Genomic DNA, 18,482 nt, shown 5'->3' on the forward strand with positions numbered 1-18,482 from the left:
TTCAATTAACATTAAGGACATTTAGGTCTCCATATCTACTCCTCATTTCTCAAAATGTTCACAACCTAGTTGAGAATAGAGATGCTATTCACTGAGGACAAAAGTGTCCTAATCCATTTAATCCATTCAGTAGCCCTAAAATATCTCTTATTCTGATTTTAAAAATGATAAATCAGAAGGTAAATAATTAAAATACTCAATACTAAATTGTAAATGGTTGAGCTAGGATTTGAACAAAGTCTGCTTGTCTCTAAATTCCATGTTCTTAAATTTCCAATCTGCTTCCTAAAGGCACAAAAGGCATGCGAGATGATTGGTTCTTACTCTCTCATCTTCCTCATGAGTAAACAGAGTCAAGTAGATATGAAGTTAATTGCCCAAGGTCATGCAACTCCTCTTTGACTTCATCAAGGCTTGCAAACCAGGTTTCTGTGCTTGCCTTCCATAAATTTGTAATCAAGACAAGTAACTGAAGCAAAACAGAATTTTGCTAGGTGTGGCTAAAATCCTTCATAAGAAATTTGATGCCATGTCTGCATTTGGCCACAGGACATAGAAACTGCTGAAGCATAATTAAGTATCTATTTTCAACTTGGATTAAAACCAGAAAGAGAAAAAAAGGCAGTAACCGTTTTTAGCAGAGGGTAGGGGACAAGGGGTTTTCACAAAAGAATAGTCAAATTTGTATAATTGTTGTTGCTAAGGTTGAAAGAATTATGAAAAATCATTTCTCTGCTGAGTATGGACATCAATCATTTTCTATTGCTAATTATAATACCAGAATTTATTCTGATACTGTTATTGTTTTGTTAAGAACAAATGTGATGATGAAATTAATGTTATCTGACTTGACTTCGAAGTCAAATCCATGGATATCTATGACTGCTGTGGGAGAAGGTACATATCAACATATTTAGTTATCCTGGTGTTTCTCATGTAACACCTTATGACCTTTCACAATCCCTTCGGTGCACTTACAATCTCAGATGTATACCAAAGTTTATTCACTTTGGTGCACTCCACCAAGATAGAGATTGTATAACTGGTATAACTCAAATATCCTTCATAAAGTATTCTTCTTTATATGTCAGTTAGCTATGACTATTGCCTCTCCAAAACACACTAGCTTAAATAAGCAGCTGTCTATTATTTCTCATGATCCCAGTGGCTGGATGAATTGAATTGATGTCTATAGTCAGCTGAGGGCTGGTTAGATGGTTTTGCTGATGAGGTCTGTGCTTTCAGACATGTCTGAGGCTTTGGCTAAAATGATTTGCCTGTGTTCCATATGTTCTTTCATTCTCCAGCAGGCTAGCTCAGCTTTGTCCCCAGGCTAGTTCAAATCTGTTCTAACAATTATTGCAGGGAAGCAAGAAAAAGACATGTAAATGTGCAAGAGATTTTTTTCAAGCCTGGGTTTATGTCAAGCCTGCTAATATTCTATTGGCCAAATCAAGTAACTGCTGAGCCAGAAGCAAAGTGAGAGAGGACCACAGGGTAAAAATCATAGGGCAAAGTGTGTGGCTATAGGAGCCACAATTAATAGGAGCCATCAATGCAATCCTTGCATAAGACAATGTCAAATATCTGAGGGGTCAATAAAAATGTGTATTTTATTGTCTGAATTCTGATAGCATTGATAAGTGATTTAATGCTGATCAGCAACATATTGTTATTCTTATTACTACACGTATAACCAACTTGAGAGTTTGAATAATATGGCTATTTGGTAGGTTAGATTCTATCTGAGGGAGAAAGAAAAAAAGGAGTCAACCCTAGGAGCGTTTTTGGGTAAATGTGAATATTTTCTAATGGCTATTTTCTTAATTTTTTCCAGCTTCTTTGTTAAGATATAATTGGTAAACAAAAACTGCACATAACTAATGTTTGTAGTTTGGTGAGTCTAGACATATATGCACACTCATATTACCATCACTACAGTCTAGATGATAAAACATATTCATCAGCTTTAAAATTTTCCTGCATTTCTTTGTTTTTTTTTAATTGTTGTTGTTGTTGCTATTTGTAGTTTTTGTGAGTGTGTGTGGTAAAAACACATAACACTGTCCTCCTGATAAATGATTTTTGGATATGCATACCAAAAGTATAGGTAACAAAAGCAAAAATTCATAAATGGGACTACATCACACAAAAAAGCTTGTGTACAACAAAGGAAACAATCAATGAATTAAAAAGGCAACATATGGGATGGGAGAAAATACTTTCAAACCATGTATCTGATAAGAGGTTAATTTCCAAAATATATAAGTAATTCAATAGCAATAATAGCAACAATAAAATAACCCAATTAAACTATGGACAAAGGACTTGAATAGACCTTTTCCCAAAGACATACAAATGGCCAGCAGGTATACAAAAAGATGCTCAGCATCAATCATCAGGGAAATGCAAAACTAAACCACAGTGAAGGGCGCCTGGGTGATTCAGATGGTTGAACATCTGATTCTTGACTTTGGCTCAGGTTGTGATCGCAGGGTCATGAGATCAAGCCCCCCTCGGGCTCTGCACTCAGCAGGAGTCTGCTTGAGATTCTCTCTCTCCCTCTTCCTCTGCCCCTCCCTCTGCTGCACACTCCCTTCCTTACCCCCCTCTTACTCCCTCCCTACCTCTCTCTCTTTCATACACACACGCACACTCTGTCTCTCATATAAATAATTTAATCTTAAAAAAAAAAAAGAAATCACCTCACAACTACTATGATGCCTATTACCACCACTAACAACAACACAAGTGCTGGCAAGGTTGTGTAGGAATTGAAACCCTTGTGCACTGTTGGTGGGAATGTAAATTGATACAGTAATGATAGTATGGAAGTTCCTCAAAAAATTAAAAATAGAACTGCTATGTATTCCAGTAATCCCATTTCTGAGTATATATACACCAAATAATTGAAATCAAAGTCTTGAAGAGTTCCCAAGTTCACTGCATTATTTTTCACAAGAGCCAAGATATAAAAACAACTCAGATGTCCATTGACAGATGAATAGATGAAGAAAATGTGGTATATATACCCAGTGGAATATGATTCAGTCCCTAAAAAGAAGGAAATCCTATCATTTGTTGCATATGGATGGCCCTGGACGACATTAAGCTAGGTGAAAGAAGTCAGTCACAGAAAGACAAATACTTCATGATTCCTCTTATAAAAGGCACTTGAAATAGTCAAAAGTATAGAAATAGATAATGATTCTATATAATGATAACTATCCAGGGACGGTGGAAGGGGTATTGTCCAGTGGGTAATTACGCTGCACAACATATTGCATATAGTTAACAGTAAGGTATTGTGCACTTACATACTTGTCTATTTTCTTGAATGAATCAAAAAATCATCTTTAACACTAGGATTGATAAATATCTTGGACAGTGATTTTCATTGCTTGAGTACTTGGGGCTATATCTTTTGAATTTGGGTTCCTTTCCAACTCTTTGCTTTTAAGGAAATTTCACTAAATGCATGCCAGCTACAATTGAGGTGCATTTTATTCACTCATGTTTGTTTCTGATTCCTAGGTTTATGTTTCCAATCACTTAGTTACTTTAATAAATTATATATTGAGGCATCATGGTTCCAGATGTAATAGTAACATAGAAATTAAATAAGAGAAAATGTGGGATTTGGGACATTAAGCGTACAACTAATTAAATCATATTGAGTCCATTGACTTAGGTTTCACTTTATTATGAACATTTATCTTGATATTTCATTCAGCTAGTAATGCTAGCTTACGGGTTGAGTGTATCAGCCTTTAACTTACTGTCATTATTATTACAGGGTTATTTATACTGGGAAAATAGATGGGATTGATCATCATTATTCACATAGACTAAACCAATACACCCAAACTGCTTGAAACTGTCATCTGATTACATCTACAAGGTAGGATTTGGAGAGGGATATGTGTTGAATAGAACTGATAAGTATTTGTTTTCTTGAGTTTACCATTGTGTGTATGATATATGTTGTATGTATGGTGTTAATAACGTAAAGATTATATGTGGCTATGGAAGAGAAAGCTCCTTTTAGAAACTTACTATGTGAAGAGCAAATAATAATCTAATGCATAAAAGCATAAAACATGACGTGGAATTGTGTGAACTTGAGTTAGAATCTTGTACCATATAGTGCAATGTATGGATTTTTCCAAGCATCAGAGTCCCAAATGCAAAACTGGGAATAATTATTGATTACCCAAAAAATTCATTGGGAAAATTAAATGTGACAATGAATGTAAAATGCTAAGAGCAGCGTGCCTGTATATTGTAAGTGCTTAATACATTGTTCTTAAGAAACACTGACAGAAAATATAGAGAATATGTACAAGTGATTGTAACAAATATCCTAAAAATTTCTAAAAATAGGAGCTTAAATGTATTTGGTTAGTGTATCAAAAATTACAGTAGTGTGTTAAATGAACAAATAAACAATTTAATCTATTTAATTCAATTATATGCTATTTGCTACTTTGCAGTTATCCCAGGAGAAGTATAGAATCATACATGTTTGTAATTCATACTCACAAGAAACCTGGATTTTTAAATTTTTCTCCTTGAACCAAGAATATGAGTAGAGGTTTCCATTTTGTGGTGATTGATAAAAACTCATCTATAAAATGCATCCCCTCTCATCTCAGTGGTTGGGAAGTTTAATGTGCATAATGAAAACACATGAGTTTACCCAATATGTAAACTGAAACAACCTTAGAGCCTCTGATTTAGGTTGTGGCAGTGTGGCCCAAAAATGTGAATCTTTATAAATATCACAGATAACTCTTATTTAGGTAGTTAGGAGCAACACTTTGAGAACCACTGCAAAATGATCTCTGCTCTGAGTATCTTTACGATAAAAGCCTAGAAGCTCAGGCTGGAGGGGAAAAAATAAATTAGGATTTGAAGAAGACAGAAGCTGGATTGAAGTGCTTTTGGTGTTAAGTCAATGTTTCCACCTTTAAAAATGTATGACAGTCCATGGTTCCTGATTATGATGTGAAAGGCATTGATGTTGAAATTAGTGGTCACTGAGTGAAGACAGGTGACAAATGTGAATGCTTCTGGATACAAAGGTTAGGATCAAAATCAGCCAGTGGTGGGGTGGGCTTGGTGGATATATTGAGAAGGAAATAAACCACCTACAATGGAAGAACATAAAATTAAATTTCCTGTTATGCCCATTAACACAAAGGGCTTCACTGAAGGATTTAAGAATTGAAAATACTTGGGAAATATTGAAATAAAAAATCTAGAGCAGGTTTATAGAGACAATAATTATCAATTATACCATATGGAATTAATTTTGAAATTTCTTTTTGAAAATTATTAAATCTTTGTTACAGACCCTGGATATTTATCTATGTACCAGATCCATTATTATTATTATTATTATTATTATTATTATTATTATTTACGATAGTCATACAGAGAGAGAGAAAGAGGCAGAGACACAGGCAGAAGGAGAAGCAGGCTCCATGCACCAGGAGCCCGACGTGGGATTCGATCCCGGGTCTCCAGGATCACGCCCTGGGCCAAAGGCAGGCGCCAAACCGCTGTGCCACCCAGAGATCCCTATGTACCAGATCCTTAAGGAAAAGCCCCGAGAAAATGCCCTCCCTAGGAAATACATATATTTCAATGCCCACATCAAAACTTTCCAACAGGGGATCCCTGGGTGGCACAGGGGTTTGGCGCCTGCCTTTGGCCCAGGGCGCAATCCTGGAGACCCGGGATCGAATCCCACGTCGGGCTCCCGGCGCATGGAGCCTGCTTCTCTCTCTGCCTGTGTCTCTGCCTCTCTCTCTCTCTCTCTGTGACTATCATAAATAAAATAAAAAAAAATAAAAAAAACTTTCCAACATTAAAAAAAATGAGGGTTTTTTGTTTGTTTTTTTAATCCAAGTGAAGTTATTTTTTCCTCAATAAAATAAAAATAGTAAATTACATGCATAGTAATTTTGACATGGGAAAATTAAGAAAAACCCTTGGGTTCTATTATGCCTTTGATGTAAAAGTTGCTTTATCAAATTAATCGATGGTAAGTGATACAGTATAATGTTCTTCACATGAACATTTGTGAAAATGATTTGTAAACTGAATGATAATACAAAAATGCAAATCATTATTACATGCTGTCCCCTGAATGACACAATTCAGTACAAAAAATATGATGCATATATTGAAGCTAATTTGGACACATTGAGGAAAGAAGAATAGGAATTATAGTAAAAGAAACATGGCTTATTAAATATCTATTACCGGGATCCCTGGGTGGCGCAGTGGTTTGGCGCCTGCCTTTGGCCCAGGGCGCAATCCTGGATACTCGGGATCGAATCCCACATCGGGCTCCCGGGGCATGGAGCCTGCTTCTCCCTCTGCCTGTGTCTCTGCCTCTCTCTCTCTCACTGTGTGCCTATCATAAATAAATAAAAATTAAAATAAATAAATAAATATCTACTACCTGTCAAGCACTGTTCTATTTACTGGTGTTTATTGACTTTAATTATTTAAAAAAAAAAGTTTAAAAAATTTATTTGAGAGAGAGAGAGCATGCATGCAGAGGGAAGGAGGAAGGAGCAGGGGGAGAAGAAGCAGACTCCCCACTGAGCAGGCGCCCAATGTGGGACTCCATCCCAAGACCCAGGGATTATGACCTGAGTCCTGAGCCAAAGGCATACACTCAACCAAATGCATCACCCAGGCACCCCTATTAACTTTAATTCTTAAACAAGTTCTGCAAGGAAGCTGTCTTGGACCTCATTTTATAAATGGTAACTGAGACACAGAGATGTTAACTAACTTGTCAAGGATAGCACAACTTGAAAATGGTAAAACTGATATTTAAAATTAGACATTCTTGCATCTTTTCATTAAAATCCTCATAAATATCTCTAGCATATAGTATGTATTCAGTGTTTACTTTCAAGTGCATACAGAAACAAATAAGTAGCTCTGAAATGTGTGATGGTCTCTTTAAAAAGAGTGCAGATAGTGGGGATTTGGAACTCTTCATTATATATTAATTATACTCTTTAACCTTGATCTCTTAACTTAGCTCTGCTGTCCCCCTTGCAACATTATCATGTTGTTAATTAATTTAGCAACCCCAACAGAATGAAAATAGGAATTTCCTGTGGGCCCAGTCTAAATTGTCAGATGTTTTTTAGTAGTGATGTCCAGAGAATGGAGTTTTCTTCATGATCACAGAGCATGTAAAATCTCAACATGATTGTCTTTCTCAGCAAATTCTCTGTAATCGCAATATTAATTTAGCAGCTAAGATTTCTTTCTTCCAGAGAAAAATTTAAAATAATTTGTGCTTTGTAATTAAATAAGATTTTTTATTATAAAAATACTTCAGAATCAGCTAAAATTCTGTCAAAGTTCTATTAAAATGTGCCATAAAGTTAATTTCAAAATAACACTTAAACCATCCCAAGTTTGCAGCATCTAATTTCAATGGTTATACTGTCTTCTTTAACAATATAACATAAAATAATATCTGCTGATTTATTTAGCAAATAAAAAATAAAGTCTGCTGCATGACTGCCCCACTACAATAACACTCATAAAGAAGTATTTTTGGGTAGCCTGTTAAAATATTTAAGTCTTTGATTACAAATCATTTCTTCTAGTTTTATGGGCGGGTATAAGTATTAAGCTAAACAGAGTGCTACAGAGCTATAAACAAATGGAATCAAATATAACTAAGAAACTGGAGAAATAAAGCAACTTCATTTTCCTTGTACATGCAGAAAATAGAATTAAAACTGCTGACCTAAGCATATTGTAGGTGAGGGAGGAACCTACCAAATGAGGCTAATTCAAGTAGTCAACATAGTCTAATAAAACCAAATTGTGTTTTTATTCACATTTATGCTAATCTCTTACTTCCTTTTTACTTGGTATTTCTTGTACCTTTAAATCTTCATTTTGTTTGTTTCATCTTAGAATTCAATTTGCAATATTATTTTCAATTTACCTATTCCTTTATAGTAATTACAGACTGTATCACCAACCTTGTTTCTTCCAGGTAGGTGCTTAGACATGATAGCGATTTGGTAATGGGTGGTTACTATTATTTATTTTATTCTTATTTCAATTTTTATTAAAAAGTGAGAATGAAGAAAAAAGCATGTCTCAAATACCAAATAAAACATACACAAGCTTACACATATCACTCATAGTTTATCATAGAAAGATAAACTCACCAAAAAAAATTTTTTTTTCCTGCTCAGATAGCATTCAAAAGCAGGAAACCAGACAAAGAATTTCCCACCAATGGGAAGTACATATCACAGACAGTGAGAAGCTTTAAAAGAGGAGAGGCTGAAAAAACATTTGAGAGAAAATATAGCACAAACTAGGGTAACTTAGTGAAGGCTTACATGATGCTATCCTGACTATGACTATAGTCATATTACACAATTTTATATAGATCTTAACATGATAATTAATGGTTATGTACAATCATAGGAAATTAAAAGAATCAATCTTTTGGCATGTTCAACTCAAGTCATCCACTGCTCTCTTAAAAAGAAAAAAAAAAGGGTTCCCATCAATAAAATGGTAGCCTGCTTAATTCTGCAAAATACTCATTTCTTGTTGATGCTGGATTAAGAGGTCTGTGTTGTACAATCTGGCTGTTATCTTTAGAGAAGGGAGAAGTGAGCAAAAAATTTCGTTGGGTAAGGTGGGAAAACTGAATTTAAATGTGTCATCTAAGGTAGCAGAGAACTCATTTTGTCCCATTTCAGAGGGAGTATTGGAAATATATAGGTGTGTGGGGGAGGCATAAGGAGGAGAAATAGCCACTGGCCACCATAAAAGCAGTTGGAACAAGCAGGAGAAAAGCTGCCATTAGGGAACAAATCAGCCTGCTTGACTTAGTGCAAATCATTTACCTTCTTGGCCTCAGATAAATTAAATAAGGGACTTGTACCAGATGATCTAAGAGGTTTCCACCAGCAGCCAAACTGGAGTAATTTGTGGCAGGGAAAAAAAAACTCATGCTTCCTAGACAGGTCCACAACTTCTGATTTGCTAGAAAGCGGATGGAGTTCATTGCTGGTCTTGGCTTCTTTGCTAATTCCTAGCCCATTCTGTTTGGAAGCTGGGTAGATTTTCATAAGAAGGGTGTCCATATCCCCAAATAATTATGTCTTCTATTCTCATTCTTCTTCAAATATCCCTTGGGGTGGTTGGTACTCCCCTGATTGTTCAATTTCTTCTGACAAGAGAGAACCAGCCATTCTCTGTGTAGGTGCCTAACTTCATTGTTTATTCTTGCATAGTCTTTGCAGGCTCATAAAATGTCAAACTGGCAGGAAATCTGAATTATATATATCAGCCCCCTTAATCCACAGCCAAGAAAAAAAAAGCCAAGAGACTTTTTGGAACCAACACAGAGTCACACAGTCATTACCAGTAGATCTAGGAAGATTCCACATTGCTTAATTTCCAAACCACTTACTCTCCTCTCCACCACTGTGTGGTTGATTTCTTATCACAAATTGTATTCTAGTATCCCTTGTTTCCCAAATATCATATATTTAATGCTTTCTTTCTCTTTAGAAAAATTCCATTTGTTGATATTGACTCTGAGAAAAAAAAAATGCTTAGTGAGTATTTCATGAATCTAATTTTTGGTTAACCCAAAGTACTTTCCATTTATCAGTTTCTCATTTTCCTCTTTGCTCTCAAGCTCATTACTCCACTTTTTATCTTCACTGAACTGCAATTGGCATCTATTAACCTACATCCCTGTGCAATATGACTCTTCTGGATGTTGGCTCTAACTGACATGGAGAAGGGGGTGGGGGCAGAGAATGCAGTATTGGCTGCTACTGGGTATCAGGTGCAGATTTAGAATTTAGCATTCCTTGCTATTCTGCAAAGACTTACTTAATTCACACTTCTATTTTTTTTTATCAGAAGGGAAGATAAAACACCATACAGTGAATTTCTAGAATGCAAAATGATTTTAAATGAGAATACATTCACAGAATGTCATAAAGGGATGGGTTAGTAGAGTCCAGCCTTCTTATTTATTCATTTTGCTTTCATTTATTGCATATCACGCATTTATCAAGTTTCTTGAAGAAGAACTAGAGGTGAAAGCACAGGCCTTTCCCTCAAAAAACTCACATTTTATTAGGAGTGGCTGGAGGTAAAAAAGGGAGTAGTCACCATCAATGCCCAGTGTGAAGCTTTATGCTAGGTTGTCTCTCAATGTACGACATCTGCAAATGGGCAGACCCAGATCCATTTGGGGAAAGCTTCCAGAAGGAGGCAATGTCTGAGCCTGTTAGAGAATTAAAAAGAGTGAGCCGAGTGAATAGGTAGAAGGAGGGAAGAGGGTAATGCAGCACACAATTATAAGATCTAGAGCTAGACAGAATGGGCACCTTCAGGAAAATACAGTTTAGGAATTACTGGACTGCAGGAAACATCCTGAGGAAGGGCAATACACAGGCATCTCCCATTTCTGTAGTTTCCTTCACACCAGGCTAAAGAGTTGGATCTCAATCTGAAAATTAAGGAAACTTTGGAAGACTTTAACTCAGAGAATGATAGAATGATACTACATTTTCATAAACTGCTGCTGATAGCAATGTAAATGATAGATTTGGTAGGGTTGGGGTGCATCAAGCGATGAGGCTGGAAAAAATGGCAAGGAGAGGCAATTCTTATAATCATCCCAGTACGAAAAGATGAAGTCCTGAGTCAAGGGAGCCTGGCTAAGAGTGGAAAGGCAAGATACACTGAAAACCATTAAGGGGAGAAAATGGATACTCCAGAGAACAGAGGGGCCTAAAGATGTGAAATTAATCAACCTGGGCCACACACTTAATGAGTACCAGAGCTGCAATTGAAACCAGGTGCCCGGCTCCAGTCAAGGAACATTTCTGTGACAGCACTCTGCCTCACCGAGTCTACACTTTGACAATGACAATAATTAAATTTAAGATGGATGGACTATTTATAGCAAAGGGCTATATTTAAGAGACCCCATCTTTCCTCATTATCCAAGGCAAGTAAATGCAGGTGTTTGATTCAAATAAAATAGGATGTTAACAACTCCCTCAATGCCTGAAGTTCTTGAAAACAAATAGACACTGGCTGCCCTTGATTTAACCTGAGAGCAGATATCACTTCCCTTCATCAGTGAGCAAGGTGATGATAGATTTCCTGTCTTGTCTCCCCTGAACCCCTTTTTAACCCAAAGCAACTTGTCAGAAGGTACTATTTTCAAGAATGAGGCATCTCTAACCAAACTCTTATTCCTAAAGAAATTTGGGGGGGGGGATAGATGGGAGTAGGAGTCAAGCAGAGAAGTGGGGTAGCAGCAAATTACTACATCTCTGCCTATGGCCCCTCCTTAGGCAAATGCAGAGATTATGTGAATGCCATATTTTCATTGCAAGGTATGAACAGATGCATGTGTGTGAAAGGGCTTGTGAGAAGGGAATATGTATAAATAGGGAAATTGAAAGTTAAGAGTTGTTACCATTCATTTCTCTAAAGTGAAGATGCTTTAAAAATATTTTATGAAAAAAAATAAAAAAATAAAAATATTTTATGATGTTTTGTTTTGAGAAGATACCAGAAGTATGGCATGTCTTTGCCTAAACTTCTGATTCCCCAAATAAAAGTTATGTGATATTTGGTATACAGAACACTATAATCCCAGATTCCAAACTGTCCTCAACTCAATTTGCTCATGCACACTTCTTAGATTACTTTTCGTAAATGGTAGCTACCAGGTATTTTGTGGGAGAGAGAGCTATCTCCACTTCCACAATATCAATACCAGATTATAGTGCAAGTAGTTTCATATCATGCATATGGATGTTTATTATCTGAAAATTATTAGCAAACACATGCAATGAAAACAGTTCATAAAAGCTCTTCTGCAGACTTGAAAAAATCCCCGTAACTGGAGAGAACAAACACTGCATTCCATGATTCAGTGCTCATTTGATCTCCACAAAGAACGACATAGGACTCACAACATGTGTGTCCCACATAAAGACATGTCCTGAATGTATTTCCATTGTCAGGTACTTTTACACACTGGAACATATCAATATACTCCTAATACACAGCAGGGAGGAACAAAACTGTTAATGGTGGTGTCATGAAAACCATGTTGGTGGGGAAGGATGTTCTTATTATATTGTAATTGATAGATGAGGTGAGAAGAGAAGAACCCTTGACTAGAAGTAGAAGATTTTGAAGGATACCTTGTTTGTGCATTCACTTGAAGATTTATCTGTTTCTATGTTGTTAGAGATTTTGAGAGTGAACAATCTGGGCTGTGAGTTCTTGCTTCCCATAGCAGTGAAGATTTAACACAGTCATTTGATTCTGGATCTATCAACCCTGAAATATTTTTTGGGAAAAAGATAGATACATATGTAAATATATATATATATATATACACACACATACATATATATATGTATGTATATAAATACATATATATTTGTATATACATACACATACATATATATAAAATGCATATATATGAAACATAATTTATTGAAATCATGTCATCTGTTACCAAATATATCTATACTCTCTCCTGCCTCTGAACCTGAAGGTAATCGACTCTCAATGTTTAAGATTCTTGGTGGACTTTCCTGCCCTTTCTTCCTGTCTCCAACTCTCCAACTTCATTTTTTCTAAATCTAGTTTATCTCATAGGTCTCTACCTAAATGCTCCCATCCAGAGTGTCTTGTCTGATATCCTCCACTAGGTAAATCTTCCCATTCTAACCTCCTATTGCACCTTATATTTCCCTGTTGGTAATATTAATTGCACTTGCAATTAACTGTCCAAAGATAGATTAAACACTCCCTGGGGAAAGAGTTAATTATAGTCTTCTTCACTGTTGTAATGAACAAAAGGCTGAAAGAAGTAGAGGAATGAATAAGTGATATAGAAGACAAAAAATCACAGAAAATGGTGAAGCTGACCGCGAGAGAGAAAAATGAATTATGGAACACAAGGATAAACTTAGAGATCTCAGTGACTCCATCAAATGTAATAATGTTCATATTTATGAGTCTCAGAAGAGGAAGAGAGAGCAAAGGAGGCAGAAAATTTGAGAAAATAATAGATGAAAACATTCCTAATCTGGAAAAGGAAGCAGACATCTAGATCTAGGAGGCACAGAGAACTCTCATCAAAATAATAAAAGCAGGACAACGATATACTGTAATTAAATTTGTAAAGTATAGTGATGGAGAAAAATATTTTAAAAACAGCAAGACAAAAGAACTCCTTAACTTACAAGGGAAGACTCATAAGGCTAGTTGCAGATTTCTCAACAGAAACTTGGCAAACCAGAAGAGAGTGGCATAATATAATCAAAGTGTGGAATGGGAAAAAAATGTGCATCCAGGAATACAATCTTCTTCACATGAAATTGCTGATCCTCTATTTTTTGGTTTTGACTTAAAAACCAGAAATTTCATGAGGTTCAAGCTTTATATGCCTTAACACTTAGCAGGCTATCTGTTGCTGAACACAAATGCTAAAGACAATTAGACATCTTAGGGTCTCTTTATCAAGCATACTTCTGTGAGTGAACATAATCAAATAGAGCATCCAGGAGAAGTGGCACAAACTGCACTGTCTCTCTGGACCTCCTTTGTTAATGATGTACAAATGTATTTTTAGTAAAATGACCCATTATATAACTATTATTTATTTAAGTGACATTACCTGTTAAATGGCACATCTATGTCACAAAACACGTTACAAGAATGACAGGTGGAAAGTTTAAAAGTAATTACTGCTAGGATTTATGCAACTATTTTCCCTTAAATCAGGTGGTTTCATTTGAAGTGAGGACATGCCTTGGGATCCTGATGCTCCTTCTCCTTTTATATTCCCTTATTTAACCCAGAGTGGAAGCTCCCATGTAGTCTACTTCTCATGGGAAAATTGTGGAAACACACATGATCTAGAGTAGACAGCCTAAATGATCATTCTTAAGCTTCCTTGGGTACTGGAAGAATGAGTATTGACCTAAAGGTAGTCATAGCCTTAGAGAATACAATGCAGTTGATTCCCTAGAAATACAAAAGATTTCAAGACCGTGAATAGAATGGCTTAGTTTAGTAATTATTTAAGAGAAGGGTTGGCAAACTTTGGCCCTTGGGCCAAATCCAACTCACTACTTGTTTTTGTAAATAACATTTTATTGGAACACAACCCTTCTGATTTATTTGCATTTTGCCTATAGCCGCTTTCTCACTAAAACAGTGGAGTGGAGTAGTTGCCATGGAGATCATATTGCTGCAAACCCAGAAGTGTTTACTATTTGTGTCTTTACAGAAAAAAGTTTGCCAACTCCTGTTGTGGGATATATGCTTTTATGTGTTAAAATTTTATAGGTTCAAAACAAGAAATATATAGTGATGTAGTAGATTGTATTAGATCATGCAACTAGTTGGCACCATTATTCCATTTTGCCTTCTCCAACATAAAGTAATGGTATCACCACTATGAGAGTTAACTTCCGTTTAAGTTCAAGCTTCAAGAGGAAAGCATAGTTTGTTGAATATGAAATTACTTATGTCAGAATGCTTATGAACTGATCCAAGATGTGGGTCTGGGATACTGAATCACTAAACCTTCCCTTATTTGGTCATTCATTTCTTCAGAGTAAGTTGATATAAAACCACAAAGAAAACTCAGCGACTGGGTTTAGATGCTCAACTGGGATCTCTATGAGTCCCCATTGCTTCCTTTGATGAGCTGTGAGATTTGCTCCAGTCTGACTGAAAGAATAATGAAACAAAACTCACCCATTATTCTAAAGGTTATGGGCCTCTGCCTCATATCAAGATGTTTCCCCATGTATTGTGAAGAAATGAAGTGTGGAACACCACAGGAAGCCCACTCAGGTCCAATCCTGTGTGCAACAGGTGGTCACAGATTTAAATGGGACTCTGGGTCCTCTCAGGTCACATCTGTGCTTCTGAACACATCTTTGAATTTAGTAATTCAAAGTTTTTCCCCAATAGATTTAAGAAAGTTGTCATTAACTGGGCAAAAATTGCATGTTTCTCCTCTTTAGTTGTGATTGGAGTTGCATTTTCCACATGACTGTCAGATCTCTGTTTCCTTCTTGGATGCCATTTCTCAGCCCTTGTGCTTTTTCTGTGTCCAAGTGAGTTATTTACCCCTTAACTGTAATTAGACAAGCACCTGCCAATTCATTACTCACAGCTTCTGTTATAGTATAGCCTTTGGAACATCCTGTCATCATTTATAGCTGGTTGTTATTTCTGGATACACACATCACTAGAAACACACACACACACTACCAGTTATATCTACTTATCATCTGTAATCATCTGTGGTCCCTTTTTCACTGTGGATTTATTTATTTTTTTTCTTAAGGCATTTGTTATTCATACTGTATTTTCCTGGTAATGTTGGCAGTCTGTTTGGCTTAGAGGTGAGTATCTTTGTGCCACCTTTTCCCAACAGTGCATGGAAAAGTCATGAACTAATACTAATTTTCTGCACAACTAATTTTGTCCATTATCCTAGACCTAAATTGACCCATTTCCAAGGTTCCTTACAGTTAAACAATGATTATTAAATCAGCAAACCAAGTTAAAGGAACCTCTAATCTGTACGCAGAAAAAGAGAATTCTTTGGTAGGAGTTATTTTATGTTTGTTGAATTTTTTCTGCTTTAATAATACAATATACTTGCTACTTCTAGTTCTCCAGAATATAGCTCAGAAATTCACTACTGATCTGTAGGAGAAAAAGGAAAAGTGTGAACTCTGAATCAAATAAGAGAACCGTATCAAAAAATCCAGCTGAGTTTTTGTTGGTTGCAAAGCCATAGAATAATTGCCACCAAAATAATGAAAAGGTCAGAACATGTTATAATAAATGAAGTGAGTTTGTGCCTGTTGCCAACATCTCTCACTTTAATTGGCATTTGCTTTTAAAGAAATACTGTGACATTTACACTTCAATTATATATAATAAGAATACTAACCAAGTTTCAAAACAAACAAAAGAGCTGAAAAATTAAAATTCTACATTTGGAACAGAAACAAGAATAACAAAAGGTTTACATTTAAAAATCAAATCTAAGTTATACTCATACACTCAAAAGTACTGGATTCACCATTGACCCAAGCATCTGAGTCCTGCAGCCTAAGTTATTAGAAGGTTTTTATTAACTGAACCAATAATTTCTAATTGATATATTTAGTTTTATGTCAATATGGGCAAAGTGGAACTTAAATTTCTTATATGCACTGCATTTGGTGCCAGATTAATTTTTATAAGGTAGAATTCACGTTGCTCATTTGTACAACAAACCTTCAATGGCTTTGCATCACCTGTTGAAAAAAATTTCCACTCCTTCAAATTAACCTTTAACCTGCTCCAAATGGTGGACTTAACTAACCAGCCTTATTGCTTATTTATTCCCTGTACAAATTTAATTATTTTTAAATAATTGACTTAATGTCTGTCAGATTGAGAACTGCTTCCTATCTCTGGGCCAGAATACAGTTGGGTCATTTATACTCAGTGTGATGCATTTTCATCACTAGGAAAAAAGTACAGAAGCCAATTTAAAAATTTCATTCCTTTTATACCTTTATTAAATGCAGTGCCACATATTACAATGGTTGTTTCCAACTGAACCTCACTCACCAGGCATTAATTTCAGCAATTTTTCCTGAAAACTGCAAGAACTTACAGGGTACTACTTGGCTGAGTGGAGCTTGGAAGGGGGACGATCCATTTTATATATATACACAAAACTTCTTGCAAAATTCTTTTTCTGCTTCCATATCTTTCTTTAGATAACTGTTTCCATTAAAATTACCTGTTAAAAACAGGTACATATGTCTATTAAAAAGCTCATATAATATTCCAAGGGCAAGAGACATAAAAATGTATCCCCAATTGCTAATCTAGTTTACAGTTTTGTTCCTACTCAGGCATATATTTCTCATTCTAGCAGTTAGTTAATATACTAGGTAAGTATAAGTTTATAGTTTTTTTGCAAAAAGTCTCCTTTTTTAAATTTATTTTTTATTGGTGTTCAATTTGCCAACATACAGAATAACACCCAGTGCTCATCCTGTCAAGTGCCCTCAGTGCCTGTCACCCAGTCACCCCCACCCTCAGTGCCTGTCACCCAGTCACCCCCACCTCCTGCCCACCTCCCTTTCTACCACCCCTAGTTCATTTCCCAGAGTTAGGAGTCTCTCATGTTCTGTCTCCCTTTCTGATATTTCCCACTCATTTTTTCTCCTTTCCCCTTTATTCCCTTTACTATTTTTTATATTCCCCAAATGAATGAGACCATATAATGTTTGTCCTTCTCCGATTGCCTTATTTCACTCAGTATATTACCCTCCAGTTCCATCCACGTCGAAGCAAATGGTGGGTATTTGTCGTTTCTAATGGCTGAGTAATATTCCATTGTATACATAAACCACATCTTATTTATCCATTCATCTTTGGATGGACACCGAGGCTCCTTCCACAGTTTGGCTATTGTGGACATGCAAAAAGGCTCCTAAACCACATATAATTCGAAACTTTTACCTTAAAAATAAGAAAAATATTATAATTAAATAGCTACACCCCTAATATAAATAGTTTTTCCAAAATGAAGTTCTGATTGAAATTCTTATCTCTGCAACATGTGGACTGAAAAAATGCAGACACCTTTTTCTGCTATAAACACAGATACGCTTGATAAAATAAGAGAGCAACAAAACAAAACAAAACAATACAGCCATCCAGGAAACAAAAGAAGAGAATGCAAAGAAGATGTAACAGAAAAAAAGAACACAATTTATAGAAGTAAGGTCAGGAACCAATAATATAATGAACAAAGGGTATGTTTTCCCTAAATATAAGAACTCAATCAGAAACATGAGTTATATGTTTGGACCTTCAGAATTACACAATAACTTTGCTTAACTAAGATTTGGAATTACTGTCTTCTTCATTGAACAATATGAGAAAAATGTTGTTCTCAGCCATTGAATGTGTAAGACTTTGCTTTAGTTTCTGGATGCAAAAAAGGAAAAAAAATGTCATGAGAACAAACTAAATTTGCACACATATATGTCTATTTTAAAATTATATAATTCTAAGAGATTAGAAATTCCAAGCTAAGAAACTCTTGTAAAAATGACCCAAGATTGGAAAAATGTACAAGACTTCTACATAGGAATACAGTTAGAACTCATGGTTCATGAGGAACTCCTAGGGGAAAACAAAAACTCAAGAAAAAGAAGTAGTTCAGAATCAAAGAAAAAAAAAAAACATAAAGAAATAACATACACCAAGGAAAGCCAATAGGTACAATGCCAAATGTAGTACACGTTAAATTGATATTATAGGAGATCTGGAAGATAATTAAGAATAATTTCAAAAATTAAAAAAAAGTTGGAAGAAAGTGG

Source organism: Nyctereutes procyonoides, unplaced genomic scaffold (genome assembly GCF_905146905.1).
Source record: "Nyctereutes procyonoides isolate TBG_1078 unplaced genomic scaffold, NYPRO_anot_genome, whole genome shotgun sequence".
Lineage (NCBI taxonomy): Eukaryota > Metazoa > Chordata > Mammalia > Carnivora > Canidae > Nyctereutes > Nyctereutes procyonoides.